We start from the raw sequence: 24,502 nt of genomic DNA, 5'->3' as shown, positions 1-24,502 counted from the left end.
ACTTGGCCGGCAAACCCGTAGGGTGCTCTTAACAAGGCCAATTGACACAAAATAGTGTCTGTGCATCGGACATTGCTGGGGGCGGGACTAGAACCCGAAAGGCAGCAGTCCCGCCCCCAACGCGCCTCTTCAGGTAAGATCCCAGCCTTTGTGTCTGTCTTCATGGAAGAAGATGCAAAAAAACTCCCGGAAATAGTGGAGAACCAAGGGTCTAGCGTAATGAGGAGCTAAAAGAAATTAGTATTAGTAAAAAAATAGTACTGGAGAAATTAATGGGACTGAAAGCCAATAAATCCCCTGGACCTGATGGCCTACACCCTAGGTTTTGAGAGAGGTGGCTATAGAGATAGTGGATGCACTGGTTGTCATCTTCCAAAATTCTATAGGGGGAGAAATTCAGTTATGCCCCGTTAGGAGGCGGTAACCAAATTAGCGCCAGCCATTTAGCGCCCAGTGCGGGAGTACCGCCCCAGCCACTAAATTGGGCTTACTGCCCCAGCAAGGAAGTGGAACGCTATCTCGGGCGCTCTACTTCTTCTCGGGGTGGTGTCTGGGACACAAAGCACGGTAGTGCCGGTGTACTACGCGGCTGCTCCATGTAGCGCTGACGCATTTCATCGCCTCTCCCCTTCCGTTAAAGGGGAGGGATGCTGCGTACTCTGCAGGCCATTTGATGGCTTCCATTAGCCCACCAGGGTGGCGTGGTACCATGGCCGCAGGCCGGGCTGCGAGATGGTGGCCATGGCCCACGCCAGGGGCCGCCACGACGGGCCGACGTGCAGCTCGGCCAAAACAATAAAATGGCAGTGCGGGGCGCAGCTGGGCTTTCCTTTAGTTACCACCTCACCAGTGGAGGTTGGCCGGTTTGCGACATCGCCCACGGCAGCTTTGTGGGATGCAGCCAAATTTCTGTCGCTGGCTGCTAAGGGGTTGCGTCACTCACGATGAAGTCATTGCCGGTGGCGCAGAACCACGGGGCGCTACCATCTACCGCTGTCACTAACTTCCCGCTGAAATTTATGGGAGGCGTTAGCAGCACCGCGCCCGGGCGCTCGGGGATTTGCATCCCATTAGTGCCCCCGGAGAGGCGCAAAACAACCCAAATTTCCCCCATAGATTCTGGAACGCTTCCCGCAGATTGGAACGTAGCAAATGTAACCCCACTATTAAATAAAGGAGGGAGAGAGAAAATGGGGAACTACAGACCAGTTAGCCTGACATCAGTAGTCAGGAAAATGCTACAATCTATTAGTAAGAAAATGGTAACAGGGCACTTGGAAAATAATAATAGAATTGGGCAGAGTCAACATGGATTTACGAAAGGGAAATCATGTTTGACAAATCTGTCAAGAGTTTTTTGAGGTTGTAACTAATAGAATAGATAAATGGGGAACCAGTGGATGTGGTGCATTTGGATTTTCAGAAGGCATTCGATAAGGTGCCACACAAATGATTATTAAACAAAATTAGGGCTCATGGGGTTGGGGGTAATATACCAGCATGGATTGAGGATTGGTTAACGGAGAGAAAACAGAGAGTAGGAATAAACGGGTCATTTTCGGGTTGGCAGGCTGTAACTAGTGTGGTACCGCAAAGATCAGTGCTTGGGCCTCAGCTATTCACAATCTATATCAATGATTTGGATGAGGGGACCAAATGTAATATATCCAAGTTTGCTGATAATGCAAAGCTGAGTGGGAATGTAAGTTGTGAGGAGGATGCAAAGAGGCTTCAAGGAGATATAGACAGGCTAAGTGAGTGGGCAATAACATGGCAAATTGAATATAATGTGGAGAAATGTGAAGTTATCCACTTTGGTAGGAAAAATTGAAAAGCAGAGTGTTTTTTAAATGGTGAGAGATTGGGAAATGTGTTCAGAGGGACCTGGGTGTCCTTGTACACGAATCACTGAAAGTTAACGTGCAGGTACAGCAAACAATTAGGAAAGCAAATGGTATGTTGGCCTTTATTACAAAAGGATTTGAGTATAAGAGTAAAGACATCTTACTGCAATTATATAGGGTCCTGGTGAGACCACACCTGGAGTATTGTGTACAGTTTTGGTCTCCTTACCTAAGGAAAGATATATTTGCCATAGAGGGAGTGCAACGAAGGTTCACCAGACTGATTCCTGGGATGGGGGGATTGTCCTATGAGGAGCGATTGAGTAGACTAGGCCTATATTCTCTAGAGTTTAGAAGAATGAGAGATGATCTCATTGAAATATACAAAATTCTTACAGGACTTGACAGGGTAGATGCAGGGAGGATGTTTCCCCTGGCTGGGGAGTCTAGAACCAGGGGTCACAGTCTCAGAATAAGGGATCGGCCATTTAGGACTGAGATGAGGAGACATTTCTTCACAGAGGGTGGTGAATCTTTGGAATTCTCTACCCCAGAGGGCTGTGGAGGCTCAGTTGTTGAGTATATTCAAGACAGAGATCGATAGATTTTTGGGTATTAAGGGAGTCAAGGGATATGGGGATAGTGCAGGAAAGTGGAGATGAGGTAGAAGATCAGCCATTGAATGGTGGTGCAGGCTCAAAGGGCCGAATGGCCTACTTCTGCTCCTGTTTCTTATTTTCTTATTTGAATTATTCCTTTTGAGTAAGAGGCTTCAGATATGATTTGCTTAATCTGCTCAGAACATTTACAGAATTGAGCTGTTCCGAATATCATCTGCTCATGAATTCAATCAATTATATTAAATGCAGACATAAATATCAGTTTGGCACTCATTCTCTTTTGTTACCAAGGTTATATGTGGGGGCAGGTACCCCGTACAACTGCAAAATCGCTCAATAGTCTGAAACCAGGATTTTACACTTTCAATCCTTACAATTTCTGTTTCATTCAATTGGCAACCAGATAAGAGGAAGGAAAAGAAACAGGCCTAGAAATTCAGTATTGCCACGTTTGGGGCGCTACAGTCGAGCGTGCGCTAAATTTAGCGCCCGGTGCAACTTAGCGCCACCTTCACCGAAATTGAGTTGCATCGCACCAAGAGGTTGTTGCTGCGCTAAAGCAGGTGGTGCACGACTATCCTAAGGCGCTAAGCCGGCGAGCTGAGGCGCTACCACCGATGGCGGGCGCAGTGCAGGTGCGGCCAGTTAGCGATTGCAGGCAGACACACTGGTGCCGGTCACCTCTTAAAGTGGGAGGGTCGATTTGGCTTGCAGCCACGCCCTGCACATTGCAGCCCTGATTCTAGGCCTGGACAGACCTGCTGCGACATTGTTATGCCTACGACCATGGAGAAGGCCAGGAAGCGAGTGCAGCGTTTCGGTGAGGGGGCCCTGAAGGTTCTGGTTGGCGCAGTGGAGCGCAGGCGACCTATCCTCTTTCCTGACAGTGGCAGGAGGCCGCTGCCCAGCGAATATAGAAAAGTTTGGAGGGAGGTGGCACACAGAGTGACCTCCAGCAGCATGGTCCCTAGGACCCCAACGCAATGCAGGAAGAAGTTCAACGACCTCACTCGGGTTGTCAGGGTGAGTACCCTTTCCAGTAACCTCTTCATCCCTGCATCTGCACCTCACTTTATGGTCAAAGAGTCCTGAAAGCCCCAATGCCCAGCCCTCATCCAACACCTATGGGACTCTCATGAAAATCACATGCACATTCACCACTTTACACACTGTCAGGGCTATTCGACCATGGGAGGCAGTGCAGCCAAGATCAGGGCTTGACACCGTCAGGGCTATTCCACCATGGGAGGCAGTGCAGCCAAGATCAGGGTTGACACAGTCAGGGCTATTTGACCATGGCAGGCAGTGCAGCCAAGATCAGGGCTTCACACTGTCAGGGCTATTCGACCATGGGAGGCAGTGCAGCAAAGATCAGGGCTTGACACTGTCAGGGCTATTCCACCATGTGAGGCAGTGCAGCCAAGATCAGGGCTTGAAACTGTCAGGGCTATTCCACCATGGGAGGCAGTGCAGCCAAGATCAGAGCTTGACACTGTCAGGGCTATTCAACCATGGGAGGCAATGCAGCCAAGATCAGGGCTTCACACTGTACTCAGAGCCCGTCCTTTCTCTTGCAGGGCAAGCTGGCCCACAATAGGAGGCAGCAGCAACGGACCGGGGGAGGCTGTCCTGAACTTAAAGACCTCAGCGATCTGGAGCAGCGAGTGGAACGGATTATGGCAGGCCGGCTGATTGGCCCCGTCGCCACTGGAGATGCTGACCCCGTTCTGGACAGCAATGGTAAGGTCATTACCTTTTTGACCTCTCTCTTTCCACTTGTGCCTCACACCAGCATCCTTTGCCACTATCGAACCAATGCAGTGCATTGCAGCACTCATGCCTCCCTCGCTGCCGCCCTGTCCTCACACTAAAGCAACTCTTGTACCTCCCTGCTTTCAGATGCTGATTCGCCAGGTGAGGAGGCGGGCCCTCAAGCTGGCACTGAGTGAATCGAAAGACGAGGGGGAGGAAGAGGAAGCCGGAACATCAGTGTCACCCTCAGCTGAGGCAGCCCATGGCCATGATGGGGACACGTCTTCCCTGGAGGGGAGCAGGGGGGAAGGGTCTGAGGAGGGTGAAGCTCTGGGGCCCAGCAAGCTGCAGCAATGCGGGGGGGTGGGGTTAGGGAAGCTCGGCGGCCTTCTCCCCAGAGGGAGAGTGTGGCCTGCAGTCCTGCTACAGTGAGCGCAGAGGAGGTGCGGCTCCTTGGTGAAATGGGCGCCCAGGCGGAGCGCAGGCAGACTGAGTTCATGGCTGCAGTGGCAAGGATGCCTGACTCCATAGAGTCACTGATAAGGAGTGTACAGGAATTCGGGGCCACACAGGCAAGGAGTCTGCAGGACTTCAGGGCAGCACAGGCAAGGAGTCAGCAGGACGTCGGTGCAGCACAGGCAAGGAGTCTGCAGGACATTGGTGCAGCACACGCGGCTTCCAGCCAAGTGCTTAGTCGTGCCATGCAGTCAGTGGCTGGTCTGATGCAGACACAGACCAGGGCCACACGAGCACTAACTGCTGCCACCCTCGCTGGATCGGCCAGGATTCGCAGGGTCCTCGCCGCGCCGCAGCACGCCAGCAGTCTGTGCTTCAGCAGATTGCTGCGCATGCTTCAGTGCTGCCCCATGCGAGTGCCAGTGTCTCGTCCGACCAGGGAGTGCATGTGCTCTGTCAGGTTGGCAGCATTCCTGCTGCCAACACTGTCACTCCACCACTGCAGCTGCCACCACCCGTAGGACAGACTGCTGCCGCCCAAGCAGAGTTGGAGCAGTCAGCAGCCGGGCCCCCCGGGCCCAGAGCTGGTCCAGGCCATCCCCCAAGGGCATCTGCCGACTCACTATCTGACCCTCAACAGCCTTCACCCAGTCTTGCTGCAGCCACTGGGGTCCCATTGCGGAGGAGCTGCAGGGCGGGAAGGGACCAATCTCGCAAGCGAGGCAGATCACCCTCGCAGGCCAAAAAGTAGGAGGTCTGGCAAAATGTTGTGTTTTTTTTTGTGAAGGCTGAGAATCATGGTCATTTTTGTTTAACTCTTTTGTTCATTGTCTCCAGGTTGTGAGAGCCAGTTATGTGTCTGACCCGTTTATTCCAACTCTTTGCTTTCTGTCTGCCAACCAGTTCTCTATCCAAGTCAATACCTTGCCCCCAATCCCATGTGCCTTAACTTTACACGCTAATCTCTTGTGCGGGACCTTATCAAAAGCCTTTTGAAAGTCCAAATAGACCACATCCACTGGTTCTCCCTTATCTATTTTACCAGTTACATCCTCAAAATATTCCAGTAGATTAGTCAAGCACGATTTACCTTTTGTAAATCCATGTTGACTTTGTCCGATCCTGTCACTGTTTTCCAAGTATTCTGCTATTACATCTTTTATAATGGACTCTAGCATTTTCCCCACTACCAATGTCAGGCTTACCGGTCTGTAATTCCCCGTTTTCTCTCTACCACCTTTTTTGAATAGTGGGGTAACATTAGCTACCCTCCAATCCATGGGTACTGTTCCAGATTCTATCGAATGTTGGAAGATGACCAGCAATGCATCTACTATTTCTAGGGACACTTCCTTAAGTACCCTAGATTATCAGGCTCTGGGGATTTATCGGCCTTCAATCTCGTCAATTTCCCTAACACCATTTCCCTACAAATACTGATTTCTTTCAGTTCCTCCCTTTCATCAGAACCTCTGTTCCCCGACATCTCTGGGAGGTTATTTGTGTCCTCCTTTGTGAAGACAGAACCAAAATATGTATTTAATTGGTCAGCCATTTCTTTGTTCCCCGTTATAAATTCCCCTGATTCTGACTGCAAGGGACCTACGCTTAACTTCACCCATCTTTTTCTCTTCAGATATCTATAAAAGCTTTTACAGTCAGTTTTTATGTTCCCTGCAAGCTTACTCTCATACTCTATTTTCCCCCTCTTAATTAATCCCTTTGTCCTCCTTTGTTGAATTCTAAACTGCTCCCAATCCTCAGGTTTACTGCTTTTACTGGCCAATTTATATGTCCTCTCCTTGGATCTTATGCTATCCCTAATTTCCCTTGGGAGCAGAACACACTGTGTGGGTTAGGACGGAGCTACTATTAATTTATCATACATCTCTGGTAACACAGCAGCCTCATCCACAGTGTGCTGCTCCCATGTGAATGGCTTGTATCTCCTGAATGACACAGGCAATACACATTTACATGTTACTCTTAATTTATTTGGATTTTTCGGACACAGTTTTATCCCTTTTATTTTTGGTCCCCAAGTTTGTGATGCTACAAACAAACCCAAAAAAGACCCAGGTTTTCAAATAAGCTGGAGAAACTGGATTTAAATCATCTTTAACCATGCAGGCTAGGAATGTTCCACCAGCAAGGCCCAATCTGTGCTGTGTTAGCTCATCTCAGCTGAAGCCGTGGTGACTGGCGAGGAACTGCAATTGGTTGCCCAAGACAAGGGAGTGGGGAAAAAAATCATCCAGGGTTGCTGCTCTTGATTCCTATCCAGCAATCCCTACTGGGAAGACAGAATTCGGGTCAGCTGTTCTGGAACCCTCACTAGAAGAAGATGCAGCTGAACTGGTAAAGAGCAGGGATTTGCTCATAGAATGACCCGGGTTTTAGAGAATGAACCATAGGCACAGAGACCTGGGACTTTTCTTGGGAGGAAAGACTGGGTGGAGGGGGGACGGTTGTGATTGAGATTTTTAAATTAATAAGGCTCAGGGATATAGAGTGGGCAAGGGCTGTTTTGGTTTGATATGAGGCAGCAGAACAAGGGGATACCAGTACAAGCTGAAAATAGATAGATTCAGGAAGGGTGTAAGAAAGCATTACTTCGCTGAGAGGGCTTGCAGTTTTTGGAAAAACTTACTAAGCAAGGCAAGTGGTTTTGATCTTTTTTAAGGTCAAACTGGGCAAGTATCTTGAAGAGAAACACATCATCAGGACAGCAGAAAGGTGGATTAAATGGGCTTGAGATTTTCTATGTTCTTTGCACAGTTGAACCGTCTACTCTCTGGCCTCACACATAAAGAATGGATACTAAGAGGTGATTGGGCAAATTTGACAACCTGTATATTTTGGTATGTGGTTATTGCCAATCGCTCTTTCAGGTTTCACCCAAACATCAACAACCGTCAGACCCCACATCAATAGCACTGTCACATACCTTGCTGAGTCTTTGAAAAAATCGGCGTAACAACGTATTAATTTTATTTAGAATACAATAATTTTGTGCTTATCTGATGCTGAAAAATCAGCCACCCGAAACTCAAGAGGAGTAACCAAACATAACAAAGTGGTGATAACAGATAGGAATTTTTAAAAGTTTTTTGTAAAGCATTTTCTGATGCAATAATATCGTTTTTGTAATGAGCTGTGACCTGTTCGAGATTAAATAATGCCAATAATGAGGTTTCTAAATGAACTGTCAATCTATATTGGTTTGTTTGAAAAAAATAGCAACTCATGATTTCTTAACAAATCTCATGATTTTTAAGAGTTTGTCTCATGATTTATGAGACAGTGGGGTTGGCACTACTGCCTGTACAAACTGTAGCTGAAAGGGTGGGTGGGCAACCTGCTGTTACATCTTTGCAATGCTGCTTTGGATCAGTTATTAGGAAACCGGAGTGGCCTGTAGTGGCGCCGTTCCGTTGCTACCGATTTCATCCCTCTCCCTGGCTGCTCTGAGGCTGACCAAGTCTATTCGTAACCTTAGTGTCATATTTGACCACGAGTTGAGCTTCCTACCTCATATCTGTTCCATCATTAAGACCGCCCATTTCCACCTCTGTAACATCACCCATCTCTGCCTTTGCCTCAGCTAATCTGCTGCCGAAACCTTCATTCATGCCTTTCTTACCTCTAGACTTGACTATTCCAACGCACTGCAGACCGGCATCCCTAGTTCTACCCTCTATAAACGAGGTCATCCAAAATTCTGCTGCCACGTCCTAACTCGCACCAAGTCCCGCTCACCCATCACTCTTGTGCTCGCTGACCTACATTGGCTCCCTGTTAAGTAACGCCTCAATTGTAAAATTCTCATCCTTATTTTCAAATCCCTCCATGGCCTCGCCCCTCCCTATCTCTGTAACCCCCTCCAGCCCTATAATCCCTCGAGATCTCTGTGCCCCGCCAATTCTGCCCTCTTGAACATCCCCGATTTTAACTGCTTTTCCATTGCCAGCCATGCCTTCAGCTGCCTAGATGCTAAGCTCTGGAATTCCCTCCCTAAATCTCTCTGCCACTCTACCTCTCTTTTCTCCTTTAAGACACTCCTTAAAACCTACCCCTCATCTGCCCTAACATCTTTTTATATGACTCGGTATCAAATTTTGTTTTTTGTTAACAGTCCTGTGAAGCGCCTTGGGACATTTTATTACATTAAGGGCACTATATAAATGTAAGTTGTTGTTGTTGTTTTCCCTTCCCATTTGTAGGGAATAGCATGGCTTATAACCAGTGCTTCCACAAAGTGATACTGCTAGGATTGTAAATTTACCCAGCAGTGCAGGAAATTACAGCATTAGTCTATCTTCCACTCCTTTATGGGACTGAAACCCTGGTGAGAATTTAACAGTTCTTTATATCAGGTTTTCAATCTAACACAAACTAAAATGTAACTTTCTTTAAAAGAGATCTGAATATAACATATTTGTACAGTGTCACTTACTACCAATCTCAGTTGGATTCATACTCAAGATTACACTGTGCTAGCCCATTGTAATGTATGTACCTTTAAGGGGAGAACTACTTTTTACAGCTCCTGTATACTGTAGTACCGGCAGTGACCACACCTGTATATCAACCCTGAGTAGGGATCTGTACAGTTAGTTTTAGAGTAACCCTCATGCAGTAAACACCTGTTGATTGTTCCCTGCAGTCTCTTGTCTAATTATTGAAGGACACAACATCAAGATACACGGATCTAACATTGGTGACGAGAAGATTCAAACCTACCTGCAACTCTGCATCACCTCCCAGGGATTCGCTCCTGGAGAACAGTGGAAGAAGGCCGAGTCCAGAAGCACGGGTGTCGACCACGGGGAACCCCCCAGTCATCCAGCGGGGATTTGAGCATCGCAGGGGAGGCTGTTGAGAGCCAGGCTTGGTTCTCCAGTCATGGTGGTCCAGCGAAACGGGCTGGCAACAGGTACTGCGCAGACCCTTCCCGGACAGCGGCGGCTAGAGCCGACCGACGGCACAGGAAAAGGCCGAGCAGCGTTGACGGGGGAAAGAGAGAGAGTCGAACGCACAGGGCATAGCCGGTGTTCAGGACCGAGCGGCGTCAACGAGAGAGAGCAGAGCGCAGCCGGTGTTCAAGGGCTGAGCAGCGTCAACGGGAGAGTGAGGCGCGCAGGAAAACGTGCAGAGCACAGCCGGTGTTCAAGGGCCGAGCAGCATCAATGGGGGAGAGAGGCGCGCAGGAAAACGCGCAGAGAGCAGTCGGTGTTCAAGGGCCGAGCAGCGTCAGCGGGGAAGAAAGGAAAGCGTGGGAGATGCCATTTTAAGCCGCAGCAGGGAAGAAGGGAGAGCGCGGGAGATGCCATTTTGAGCCAGTCTAACCACACCCAGGGATGCCGAAGAGTGGCAGTGTCACAGCGTTCGACAATGAAGTTGAAGATTGGACGACATATGTCGAACGCATAGAAGTGTACTGCAAGGCGAATGAAGTGCCAGATGACAGGAAAGCGCTGGTATTGTTGAATTCAATGGGTGCAAAAACGTATGGCTTACTGCGAAACCTAGTAACCCCAGAGAAGCCAGTGGAAAAGGATTTTGAAAACATAGTGTCAATCCTACAGGACCACTTAAACCCCACACCACTGCTGATAGCAGAAAGATTTAAGTTTCACAAAAGGAACCAGCATAAAGATGAAAGTAATGCTGAGTATTTAACGGAACTGCGCAAGCTATTGAAACACTGCCAGTTTGGAACGGGACTAGCAGATACTTTAAGGGACAAGTTTGTGTGTGGGCCTCAAAGTGAAGGAACCCAGAAACGGCTTCCATCAGAAAAGGATCTTACGCTGGATAAGGCTTTCAGCATGGCAGTATCACACGAAGCAGCAGCACGGGGCGCGGCAGAGATACAACGGAGACCGCAAGAATATGGCACAAATGAAATGTCATATGAAACAGTGACGTGCTATCGCTGCGGCAGAACAACACATGACCATAAGGATTGCTGGTTCAAGGACAATGTGTGCAGACAGTGTGGAAAAGTAGGACACATAGCAAGAGTCTGCAGGTCGGGAAAGAAAACCAGCAGCAAGAAATCTCCACAGGATAAGTACAGGAAGGTACATAAGGTGAAGGAGAGTAGTTCAGATGAACAGAAAAGTGATACAGACTCCGGAAGCAAGGAGCTGGGTTGTCTGAAACTACATAATGTGATCAAAACGGAGGATCACCAAACTATCTGGGTCACGCTCAAGATAGCCGGAGTCCAAGTGAAAATGGAATTGGACACAGGATCAGCCCTAACAGTCATAAACCGAAGGGACTACAAGCGGCTATTCTCACATATACCCTTGAGAGATACAGAGATTGTCTTGAAGACGTACACGGGGCAAAAAGTCTACCCCAAAGGAAAAATAAGGGTGAACGTTATGTATAACGGCAAGGAAACACCAAAAATGGACCTATATGTATTGCCAGATGGAGGACCACCACAACTAGGATGTGAATGGCTCCGAAAGATACAGCTAGATTGGCATTCCATATAAGCACTGACTGTAGATACCAAAAAGGATGACGACGTCACACCTGGACGACTGTCAAAAATGCTAACTGACGCACAAGAAGTGTTCCAGGAGGGACTCAGAACACTAAAAGGCATAACAGCGATGATCAAAATAGAGGAAAATGCAAGCCCAAAGTTTTTTAAGGCCAGACCGGTGCCTTATGCGATCCGCCCAGCCGTCGAAGCAGAGCTGGAAAGTTTGGAACATTCAGGAGTACTGTCCAAAGTGGACTAGAGCAAGTGGGCTACACCCATCGTTCCTGTAATGAAGAGGTCGTTGAGTAATACACCTGGGGAACCAAAGAAGGTTCGCATCTGTGGGGACTTTAAGGTGACAGTGAACCCAGTCCTTCACACTGTACAATATCCGCATCCGCGGATTGAAGATATATTTGCCTCGCTATCGGGAGGGAAACGCTTCACTAAGATTGATCTGGCCCAGGCGTACCTGCAAATGGAGGTAGAAGAAGCCTCGAAACAGTACCTCACGATCAACACTCATAAAGGTCTCTACCAATACAACCGGCTGGTGTTCGGGGTAGCATCAGCTCCGGCTATTTGGCAAAGGGCAATGGATCAAGTCCTGCAAGGGATTCCAAGGACCCAGTGTTATTTGGACGACATCCTGGTCACGGGCGAAAATGACAGTGATCACCTCGCCAACCTGGAGCAGGTGCTCACTAAATTGAAGGAATATGGGCTCCGAGCTAATCGCTACAAATGCGAGTTTTTCCAGAAGCAGATCTCGTATTGTGGCCATGTTATTGATGAAGAGGGGTTACATAAGTCCCCTGAAAAGATTGAGGCAGTAGTCAAGGCTCCAGCACCGGAAAATGTGTCACAACTGAGGTCGTTCCTCGGGCTGGTGAACTACTACCATAAGTTCTTGCCGAATTTGTCTCCAGTTCTACACCCACTGAACAACCTACTGCAAACGGGGGTACCATGGAAGTGGAGTGACGAATATAAACGAGCTTTCTAGGAGAGCAAAGCATTGATCACATCAAAAGAGGTGTTGGCTCATTTCAACCCAGCACTACCAATTCAGTTTGCGTGTGATGCATCACCCTATGGCATTGGAGCGGTGCTGTCGCACAAATTCCTGGACGGCTCGGAGAGGCCAGTAGCCTTTGCGTCTCGGTCACTAACCTCAGCCGAGCGTAACTACACCCAGATTGACAGGGAGGCCCTCAGCCTAGTGTGGGGAATGAAAAAGTTCAATCACTATCTGCACGGGCAGAAGTTCACCTTGCTGACTGACCACCAACCACTTGTCTCCATCTTTAATCCAAAGAAGGGCGTTCCGGTGATGACTGCGCAACGGCTACAAAGATGGTCCCTTTTTCTAGGGGCGCACCAATATGAAATCGAGTATAAGGGCACGAAACAGCATGGAAACGCTGATGGGCTATCACGCCTGCCACTGCCTACTGCGGAGGAAGCACCAGCAGTAGACCCTGTCGAAATATTTCATTCGACTATAATTGAACGCTTGCCAGTAACTAACGCTGGTATAGAGAAGGAGACCCGAAATGACCCAACACTGTCTCGGGTATATGACTTGACGGTGAAGGGATGGCCAACACATGGCGACTCACTGTTGCCAGCATTCTCATCCAGAAGAGAACAGCTGTCACTATGCCAGGGACCTTGATGTGTGGATCCCGAGTGGTAATTCCACCCAAGTTAAGGGAGAGAGTGCTCAATGAGCTTCACGAAGGTCATCTGGGAGGGGTGAAAATGAAAAGCCTTGCTAGGGCTTATGTGTGGTGGCCGGGGATCGATCAGCAAATCGAGGACCTGACAAAGAGCTGCTCAGGATGCCAGAAGGTCCAAAATGCACCACCACATGCCCCTCTACACCCATGGGAGTGGCCCTCATCTCCATTGCAATGGGTGCATATTGATTTTGCTGGTCCATTCATGGACTCAATATTTTTAATAGCCGTGGATGCTCACTCGAAATGGCCTGAGGTGATCAAAATGTCCTCCACCACTACGGAGAAAACTATTGCAGTCCTACGGACCATATTTGCCAGGAACGGCTTGCCAGAGCAGATTTGCTCTGATAACGGACCACAGTTTGTGTCCGAAGAGTTTCGAAGATTTATGAAAAGGAATGGGGTAAGGCATTACACATCCGCCCCGTATCATCCAGCCACAAATGGATTGGCTGAGATGTTCGTACAAACCTTTAAAAAAGCAGTAAGGGCCATGTGCGATGACGACATTCCACTGCAGCATAAGGTGGACAATTTCCTGTTAGCCTACAGAAATGCGACACATGCAGTCACCAACCAAACCCCAGCCATGATGTTCTTTAACCGAAGGTTGAGATCTCGTCTGGATTTGCTCAGACCAAATGTACGAAGAGATGTTGAGAATAAGCAATTCCAGCACATCAATGAGAAGCCGACAAGGAGCTTCAATGTAGGGCAACCAGTCTTGGCCCGCGACTACCGAACAGAGAAATGGCAACCAGGAATGATATGCACACAGCAGGGGCCACTAAGGTACACAGTGGATGTTGGGGAGAACATTGTGAGACGCCATGTTGACCAGATCCTAGAGTCACAGGAACGAGTCAACCCCATGTCTCGCCCATACGTACCTGGTGATGAACCCGACGTACATGTAGCATCTACCCCAGAAACAGTAGCATCGGAAGCTGATGAACCAACCGACGACAGGGGGCCAGAATCGCCTCCGCACCAAGAACAAGACACTCAGGAAAGGCGCTATCCAGAAAGGATCAGGAAGCCTCCCCAAAGACTGAATTTATAAATAGACTATTTTCAGTTAATGTTGCATGTTAAAAGTGTTCATTGTAATTAGTTGATATTTAATTGTTAAATGAATGTTATGGTACTGTTAATCTAAAATGGGAGGAATTGTAATGTATGTACCTTTAAGGGGAGAACTACTTTTTACAGCTCCTGTATACTGTAGTACCGGCAGTGACCACACCTGTATATAAACCTTGAGTAGGGATCTGTATAGTTAGTTTTAGAGTAACCCTCATCCAGTAAACACCTGTTGATTGTTCCCTGCAGTCTCTTGTCTAATTATTGAAGGACACAACATCAAGATACACGGATCTAACACCCACCATACCTGAAGGTCTCCCCAGGCACTTTCTATTTTAAAATCTCTGAAATTGTTGGCTTTGTGTATTTGATCTCACCATCCTATAACTGGTTGAGCTTATAAATTTAAAAAAAGGTAAAATTCAAATGTTGCATTTACAATTAATCTTTTATATTTTACAAACTGAATTAAATGCTTCCTTAATAAAGTGCATATGCTTACTCATGCAAATCCTTCTGCTGGCTACCAATCTCTTTAAAGTACAATTGAAATGCTTCCTGATGGTTGTTGATGTTATGTTTTATAATCTTGCTGCAGATCAGCAAAATCTTGTGCTTTTTTACTTCAAAGAAACCATGTCAAAGAGCAAATTTGAATAGACAGATGAGCAATTAGAGGAAATTATCCCTTTTAAATAGATTGCCAAGTGGTCCTTTACTTTATGGCATTATTATCTTAATTTAACTTGATCCTTAGAGGGCAAAAATATAGGACACTGCATACTGACAGCAAATTCAGTCATGGAAATCTTCTACAATTTGTGGTACCCTACTGTGACAAATGCAAGTCTCACGGGGGAATATGGTGCAGTGGGTGCACACCAGCGTTTCCCCGCTGGAGCCAGGCCTCAAATCCAGCCCGATGAATAGAATGAAAGTCTTACTTCTCTGCTGGTTGCAAAGCTTCTACATGAAATAATCTTGAGCAGTCTTAACCCATGTGCTCATGTGCTTCCCCAGTACAGCACAAAACTACCCACAAATTAGCACTAAAGACACTGGGCATCCAAAGTAGAAAACTTTCCATTTACCAGCAGTACCTGTAATTACCCTTACCTTGATCAGTACAAAATTCACGACTCTTTTAAACTTATGAATCTTTCAATCACTGTACAAATTTTGCAGTTAGTACAACAGCAGCACAGTCTTGTTTAAAATCACACATCAAACAAGAAACAATTTGATTTAAGGAAAGCTCAGATAGAAAGTAATGTTAATTATATACAGTCAATTCCTCCGAACAGAAAGTTAGATTTTTCCAACAAAGAGCTTGTCTGCAACAGGAATTCTAAATCAGAAGTTTTCATTTCAACAACAAATATTGATCTACAGTTGATAGCTGCTCATAGCAGTGCACTTCTCTGAAGACATTTTCCTTTCAGAAGATTAACCTTCTGAACAAAGGACAGAGAAAACTGCAATTTAAAAAAAAAGCAAAATTTATTATGACATCTAATAGTTACAGACATGACACGCAGAGCAAAAGGCTGGAAGATCGCCCACGCATTTGGGTGAACAGTTAAAGGAAAATAAAAACGTGTTTGTCGGAATAGCTTACAAACAAAAATTATATGTTTGTACAGATAAATAGGTATAATACTATACACGGCCAAATTAGTCTCGTGGAGGATTCAACAACTAATGCTTATACTCCCCAAGCATACATACTTTAGAAGAGTGCATACATTAAATATGGTGTAATGCAAATACCTATTTTTTTGGAATAATTACAAAAGTGGGACAATTTCAGACTGCTAAAAGAGCTAAATGTTTGGCTAAATATTCACGAGATTCCAGTTGATAAATTAACAGTCAGCAGATCATCAATTACAGTAGTGTGAATAATGGCATGAACTGAAAACTGCATTTAAAAATAAATTACCTTAATTATTGCAGGCTCAACTACAATGGCTCCCACAAAAAAAGAAACTTAGCTTTTAAAAACAGTAGGCTGGATTTTTCAGGGGATCAGCGGGCGTGATCGGTGGCGGGTTGGGTGGGAAAGTGTTTTTTTCCCCCAGGGATGGCCTCACCATGTCTAGATTGACTTCACTTGACGCTCGACACCCTGGCTGCCACATAATGTGCCAGGTTGGCACCACCCTACACCAACACCATAAAGCATCCCTACAATGCCCAAGCCATTCCTCTCACACTCATGACTATTGCGGGGATACCGTTATGTCTCACCATTCACTGAACTTCACTAAGCCACTTCCAAAGGTGCACACCAATATGTCCAAGAACACAAAGTGTTGAAAATAAAGGTTTCAATGTTTGACACCACATGAACTGAAACTTCACATGAACATTGCATAAAACACCCAAGTGCCTACCCTTGTGTGTTGTTAGTTGGTATGATTGCACTAAGATTGGTATGAAGGGTGGCTAGTGAGAAAGGGATGTGATAATATACAGGAAACTCTTTTTTATCCGGCACCGACGGGACGAGCGTGGTGCCGGTTTATCAAAAAGTCTGGATTACAGAGAGGTATAGTAAAAGGTAAGAGAGCCCCGTACATGGCCACAGATCCAGGCATCCCTGTTGCATAGCAACAGGTGCAGGAACCCCGGTTACATGGCCACAGATCCAGGAACGGCTACTAATATGAAGTAAAACTTACCTGAACCTACTCCTGAATTTTGCCGGTTAATAGAGATTTCCAGTTGTTTAGGTGCCAGTAAATCGAGAGTTTCCTGTAGATAGAGAGGGATGGGTGGAGGTGCAAGGTAAGTTGGTGTGAGTAATGATGTGCAGGAGTAGGGTAGGGAAGGCAAAGTGATGGGGATGTGATGAGAGGCACAGCAGGATAACGCTTCGTGATCTACTGAGATCATTGAAAGGTTTGTGGCACTGCACCTAGGTCCTCTTGACCACATCCTTGCTTGTGCCCTCCTCTGCAATGTACAACCAGGCCATGTTGACCTCCTAGGGAGGTCTCTTCCGCCCATGGGAAGGGAAGAGGACCTCCCTGTGTGCTGTGACTGCCTCCATAAGCATATGGAGGGAGTCATGGGAGAGCCTGGGTGCAGCCCTGTACTTCTGTGCAGTGCTTGTCAGTGTTTGCAGCACCTCAGTGTTGCAGAACACTGACAGCACAAATGACAAAAGGAAGTTCACCATGGTCCCTTTAAGGAAACTGGCTGATGATGTGTCATCAAATGACATCACCAGCCCTGCTTCCTCTAATTGGCCGGGAAATGTGCTGGTCGGGCTTAACAAGCCCAATCAAGGGAAATTCATTTCAGAGGCTGGGATGGAGACAGCGGCGTGTCGGGACCCGCCACCGATGTCGCCCGCCGCAGACCCGCTGAGGTTCGTAAAATCGTGGCCAGTGGCTCTGAAATTCCTGGGGATCTGCCCTGCCAGCACATGCTGGGGAACGGAACCCCTGTCTAACCTAGTCCAAAACTGGAGACCCCATCCCAAATTCCAAGGATAAGGTTATTTACATAACTGGGACAGGAGCATTTTGCCTTCAAGCGTGCTTCTGTGGTGCTACCCTGTTATGCCTACCAGATACTCTAAAAGGAGCAGATCTCTAATACGCACTTGGCGGGTTAGCACCTCCCGCCTTGAATCTGCTCCCAGGAAACCGACAGTGCGGGTTTTCCCTGACGTTTAGTTAATTCTAATGTCACGCCACCAATGATGTCATCAGTCCACGACTTTTGAATGTTAACTAGGCCTGCCTTTTGCGGGAGTCTCGTCAATGGCCTGATATGGGGTCGTGAATTTTAAATGGCCAGGAAGGTGGCAGATTGGAGCCGGGAAGTAACATTTCAAAATTTTACCCCCTCTCATTCCCATTCCCACTGGGCGGCGGAGGGGGGGGGGGGGTTAAAATCGAAGCCAATGTTTCCGCAGATTAGTTTTGAATTTACCCCCCTTCAAGCACAGGCCATGTCCTCTGGTTCTGCTGTTCTGGATAAGGTGAAACAGCTTGTTATGGCCTACATTATCCAGTCCTTTTAGAATCCTAAAAATAGCAATCATATCACCTCACAACCTTCTCTTTTCCAGTGAGAACATGTCAAATTTAACTAATCTCTCATCATAATCCAATCAATCTATCCATCCAATCAATCATTCTGGTTCCCCTCTTCGGTATCCTTTCAATACCTGCAATATCCGTTTTGTACTGTGGCAACTAGAACTGCACACAATATTCTAAGTACTGTCACACCAATGATTTATAAATTGGCAGTATTACCTGATGCGCCATCAATTACTCAAAAGACTGAAGTTGAGCGAGTAACAACCAGGCTTTTATTAACTAAAGAATGAAGGTCTAGTCTCGAGTGGTCGACCCGTCCAGAATACTAAGGGACTGGGAGGTAGTCACTTATATACCTGGAATAGTGGGAGGAGTCAGCCGAGGCATGTCCAGACCTGTACCTAGTGGAATACACATACAGACACAGACAGGTATGACAGTGGTTTACCACATTACCTCATTATTTAGGCTCAATATTGGCCTTTTAATACATCCCAACATCTGATCTGCTTTACTCACTACCACTGGACATTGTTCCAATAGCTTCAATTTATTGTTGATTGTCAATCAGGACCCCCAGATCTCTTTAATTTTCCATACACATTATTTTTCCACTTAAATAATAGTCCCTTCATGGATTTTTTGTCCCCATATAAAGCACTTTGCATTTCCTTCCATTGAATTTAATTTGCTACCTGTCCGTCCAATTTGAACATAATAAGAACATAAGACGTAGGAGCAGGAGTAGGTCATTTGGCCTCTCGAGCCTGCTCCGCCATTCAATAAGATCATGGCTGATCTGATCTTGGCCTCAACTCCACTTCCCTGCCCAATCCCCATAACCCTTGACTCCCTTACCATTCAAAAATCTGTCTATCTTCACCTTAAATATATTCAATGACCCAGCCTCCACAGCTCTCTGGGGAAGAGAATTCCAAAGATCTACGACCCTCAGAGAAGAAATTCCTCCTCATTTCCGTTTTAAATGGGTTTACAAGTATATTCAAATCTTCCTGTAGCTAATCCTCTTCCGTTTTGCAATCTACCACCTTCATGAGCTTTGTATCATCTGCAAATTTAGCCACTGTGCTCGTGATTCCTAGCTCTGGATCATTTATGAAGATATTAAACAAAAGAAGTCTCTAAAATGGCCCCCTATGGGATCCACGAGGAGCATTCGACCAGGCTGATGACAATCAGTACCCTTTGCGTTCTATTGGTCAACCAATTATGTATCCTTGAAGAATATTTCCATTGATTCCTGCTTTCTTTATCTTCAGTGTCACCCATTCCAGAAGAAATTTATCAACGGCCTTATTAAAATCCAAGGACACCACATCCACTGCTTTACCCCTATCAAGCTCTTTTGTTACACCCTCAAAGAAAACCAGTAAATTAAATTGGTAACACTTGCTCTTCATGAACCCATATTGGCTATCTTTTATGATTTTATTTCTATTCAGATGCTCCATGATCTTATCTTTAATTAGAATTTCGATAACTTTATGCACAAACTGATCTGTAGTTTCCTGGGTCACTTTTGCTACCTTTTAAAAAAAAATAGGAGTAACACCTGCCTTTCTCCAGGCCCCAGGAACCTCTCCAGTTTTCAGTGATTTCTGGAAGATTTGTGCCAGAGTTCCTGTAGTTCCTTAAAGATCCAGCCAGAGATGTATTTACCTCAAGTCTGCACAGCTGTTCGGCAACCATACTGGTAGTAATGTGAATAGTGCCACAACTTACCTCTGCAACATCCTCTAGTTCCCTTTCCAAATAGGTTATCCATCTCCTTGGCAAAAACTGAGGGGAAAAACTTATTTAGCATTTTTGCAGCTTGTGCAACATCAGTTGTAATGCCTTCGCCCGATCCTACTCCAGCCTTACTTTTCTTTATCTCTTAATATAGCAAAATTATTTTTATTATTATTATTCACTTCTCTTGCCATATTTAATTTGAAAATTTTCTTTACTATTCTGATGCCTTTTTTACACGCCTGGCACACCTTTTGGTATTGAATCCATCTTAATTCTGTGCCATTTACCTTCATGGCCTAAAATGCCTTTTTATTCTTTGAGTTGCTTAGTAGCCTCGTTCAACCAGGCAAATGTGACTTTAAGCTTGGTACCTTTGCTTTGAACTGGTCTACAAATTCTTAATCAGTTAATTTCATGGACTCTTCTGTTATGGAACTTCAGTAAAGGAATACCTATTCTTGATGAAGTGAAGTAACTTATATGATTAAAACCATGGGTCAATAACTCAAGGATCAATTACTCAAATGCTCTACTTCCCATCATCACCCTTCACAAATTTCAATAGATCCATAACTCGATTGCGCAAAATTTCTAGCCGCATCAAGCTCCACTGGCTCTCTGTGCCCCAGAAACCTGCCTGCAAGATCCTCTTCAAATGCTTCAATGGCTTCGTTCCATCTTTTTTAGAAAATCTTCAGTTGCAATCCCCACCCTGCAACCTCCAATTTTCTTGCTGTAGATTACTGCTTATTTCATGCATGTCTGCTTCAGTATATTGATCTTTCGAGTGCTATGCTCCTAACCTCTGGATTCTCTTTCAAAACCAGTTTGTGTTGCTGCCACTCTCCCTCTGTTTTAAAAAGCCTGTTAATAAACCCACCTCCTCAACCTTGCCTTTGGCCTCCTCCCCCTAACTGTCTCCAATTCCTCCATGGTGTCCACCTCTCCCTTGGAAAGTGCATTGAAATGCTCATCTATGTAAGTAGTTGTGTATATGATAAGATTGATTGCCACATTACGGAGCCCAACTGCACAACATGACATCAATTGTAAAAACTTTTGAAGACAGACTTAGTGCTGAATGCTGAATGTTTGAGTTAAGAATATCAGAAAATATTTCATATGTTAATCCTTGTTGAACTCTCAGAACTTTGAATCATAGAATCATATCAGCACAGAAGGAGGCCATTCGGCCTATCATGCTTGTGCCGGCACTTTGAAAGAGCTAGCCAATTAGTCCCACTCCCCTGCTCTTTGCCCATAGCCCTGCAAATTTTTGCCCTTCAAGTATATATCCAATTACCCATTGAAAGGTACGCTTGAATCTACTTCCATCACCCTTTCAGGCAGTGCATTCCAGAACATAACTACTCACTGTGTAAAAAATATTCTCGTCATCTCACTACACTTGAGTCACCAGTTGTTCCATGAACATTTGTTGTATCCCATGCACAACATGCTGTATTCAATTTTTGCTGTACTATATTTTGAAGGGTTTATTTTATGAAACTGTGGCTCTAGTGGGGTGCTTGGCCCTTCAGGAGTACACTGATGAATGGAGAGTCATAATAACGCCAGAGATTTCCCAATATGTGCTTCCAGCAGGCAAGACTCCCCAGTAAGAGCACAATTTTGTAAAATCAGTCCATAAGAGCGTTTCTTGAAATGTCTACTTTTGATAGAAGATGTCTTAATAACAGGCAACACCCTGGCTCCAGCTCCGTCAACCTTCTTTGTTGCTATTTCAGGCTGAACCAGATAGTGTTCAAATTCAGCATTTTCCTCAATCCTCAGCTGATCTTTTCTATTCTTTTGTTCACAAGATGTGATCAATGCTAGCATTGTCCATCCTTAATTGCCCTGAGCAGGTGGTGGTGGGCCTTCTCCGTGAACTGCTGCAGTCCTTGTGCAGACAATGCTTCCATGATGGTGTTGGATAGAGAATTCTTGGATTTTGACCTCGTGTCCATTTGTCAAGTCTGCGTTTTCCCACTTCTGGACCAGTACCCATTTGTGCATTTCCCTATCTCCCTCTGCTGCCAATATCCTAATCCACCTCAAGATTTAATTTCTCAAGTGATTTTCTAGTTGGCTTCCCCCTCCTCCACCTGTCACAAACTTCAATTAATGCAGAACTCTGTGACATGAGCCCCGTCTCACGCAAAGACCCTCAACAACCTCTATCCTTACCAAACTCCAGTGACTCTCTGGCCTCCAGCATATTGGCCAAGGTGTGCATCAACAAATCCTTCTGTAGTCTCACTTCACTTCATCCAAAAAACCTTCTCCAGTTCTATGTCCCACACTTCATCCTGTGACTCTAAACTACTTCTCAATCCTCCAACCTCATTGGAGACTGATTCTAGACACCGCACCCTTGCTCTTTGGTGTTCTCTTTCAAAACACCTCCACCTCACTACCTTTCTGACAACCTTTGACTCATAAAAATCTCTATTCAACGAAGCTTTGGTCCATCATCCCTACACACTGCACTCCCCCTTAAAGTTCCCTGAAGAGCACTGTACAAGTGAAACTTGTGACTTATGTTAGATTAAATCTAGCAATGGAAAATCTGCAATCGGAACATTTCACCGCTGATTAGGCCAGCAGAGAAAGCAAAATACATCAACCACAAACTAGTGACATTTTTGCATTCCTCACTGAACATACAAGCCAAGAAATTCTGCTCCACTTCTAGCATGGAATTAGTGTTATCAGCAGGGAGGGGTGGAGGAATATGGGATAGAACCAATTTCCATTGGGTTTCCGACCCTTTTTGGCCCCAGTGAGAAATTCCTCCACCCAGTCTTATGTTGCAAATTTTGTCCCCAAAACAGCACAGAATTGCTGTGTCGCATATGCTCAGTGAGGTATACACCTGCATGTATCTGCTGTACAAGTGCTACAAGCTGGCACCATAATGCTATATTTAAACAGCAACCAATTAACGAGGAATGGATTGCTGTTTTTGAAGCACCAGAAGAACAAATGGACAGGCATGACTTGTAGTTGTGCCCTATTGAGACCCCTATTATTAAAATGACTATGACCCTGAAATTGGGATGGGGGGTGGTCAAGGCGACAGCAGATGGGTGAATGGAATCCCAGCCCCCACACTGGCTTTCAGTATCAGAGTGGGACTTCCAGAGCTTCTACCACACAGTCTCTTATGTTTTCTCCTTTCTTCAAGTGACCCTGTGACGACATGCATAACCACTCATATTTTGCTGCCACTCTACACTGTATCCCATACTGGATTTGTGAACAGACAACTCATTGGCATTTCAAAACATAGATTGTCAGGATCATCTGGTGGGAATATTCATGTACACATTTTAAAGAATTTTTTTCTGAGGTTAATGAAAAGGAGTTTGGTAAAGTCCAAAGTAAAAAAGCAGAATTGTGGTGTCTCCATGAATTTTAAACCATTGTGATGCTATTAGAAATGTGATCAGTGTATAGAAAAAATAATGGCACTGATTACCATAATAACACTATAAAAAATGCAATAAAAAAATCAAGTTAATAAGCACTTAATTCCCTCCCTAAATCTCTCTGCCCCTCTCTCTCCTCTTTTATGTTGCTCCTTAAAACCTACCTCTTTGACCAAGCTTTTGATCACCTGTCCTACTGTATCTTTAGTGACTCGATGTTTTGTCTGATAACGCTCCAGGGAAGCACCTGGGGATGTTTTACTATGTTAAAGTCGCTATATAAATGCATGTTGTTGTAATACACATTTGGTCCAAAAGTTGCAGTATTAATAAATCTATCACAATTCTATGTTTGTCAACCTGATTGACTCGGAAATGTTTCCCACCTAGATTTAGAATACATAGTGAAACTCTGGCAACACCTGAATACATATCTAATGGAGAACAGTGCAGCACATCTTCTTCAGAGGCACAAGGAAATTCCAGAACAGAAGAATCTTCAACTAAATGGCAAAAGTATCAGATAAGAGCTGCTCTGCTGAGATTAATTTATGCCTGACTGGAAGCTGTAATACCAGAGAAAGAAACAACAAATAGTATGATCACTCAAATTCCCACAGGCACGAGGTTAAATATGGTCAATAATAATCTAGTATGTTAGCCTTTAGCTGTGATGTTCCACACTGTTGTTTTACTTCTTTCTATAATGTTACTTGTCTATTAGATTATATAGCACAGTCTGTCACCAAAATAATACAATAAATAGCACCATTCAAAACACCAGAAGTACATGTTCATTGTTACAAATCTCTGGATGCTGACACAAAGAGTATATCTGAGAATCATCTATCAGAGCTAAACAAATTTTAGAAAGTGGTACAAGAAAACTGGAGGGCAGATTTCATAATCTTACCTCATTCATTCAGCTTCAATAGACTTTGCAGCCACGGGGGTCTTGCTATCTGTTGAATTAAACAATTCAGGCTATTAATATCTAATCACAATTCTTTTAATTACCATTTATACAATGCGAATAATATCCATGGATTGCAAAGAATGATTTATCTTGATTATAAGGTAACATCTGTGCAATATTATTACTTACATTATCCATCTAGACACAAACTGCACGCTGGATTGGAAATCACTCGGATGGATTTTTCGTAAAACAGACCATTACAATCCAAAGTGTAATATCAATAGTTTTTATATTTGCCCATGTAACTTTTAGCTTTTCCATGGATCCA

The 24,502-nt window shown here is 45.3% G+C and overlaps 1 long non-coding RNA gene across 1 annotated transcript in view; it reads right to left on the bottom strand.

Annotated features, from left to right (window-relative positions):
* LOC147111724 (uncharacterized) overlaps nt 1–24,248 on the bottom strand; it is a 441,838-nt gene extending 417,590 nt beyond the window's left edge. Inside the window, exon 1 of the long non-coding RNA XR_015079854.1 lies at nt 24,169–24,248. This is a non-coding gene — a long non-coding RNA (uncharacterized LOC147111724). The remainder of the gene's footprint in view (nt 1–24,168) is intronic.
* Nucleotides 24,249–24,502: the final 254 nt, after the last annotated feature.

This window comes from Somniosus microcephalus, chromosome 10 (assembly GCF_052327205.1).
Source record: "Somniosus microcephalus isolate GS21.2 chromosome 10, FLI_Smic_1.0, whole genome shotgun sequence".
Taxonomy (NCBI): Eukaryota; Metazoa; Chordata; class Chondrichthyes; order Squaliformes; family Somniosidae; genus Somniosus; species Somniosus microcephalus.
The sequence above is the reverse complement of the archived record's forward strand: the minus strand, read 5'-3'. Positions and strand labels throughout refer to the sequence as shown.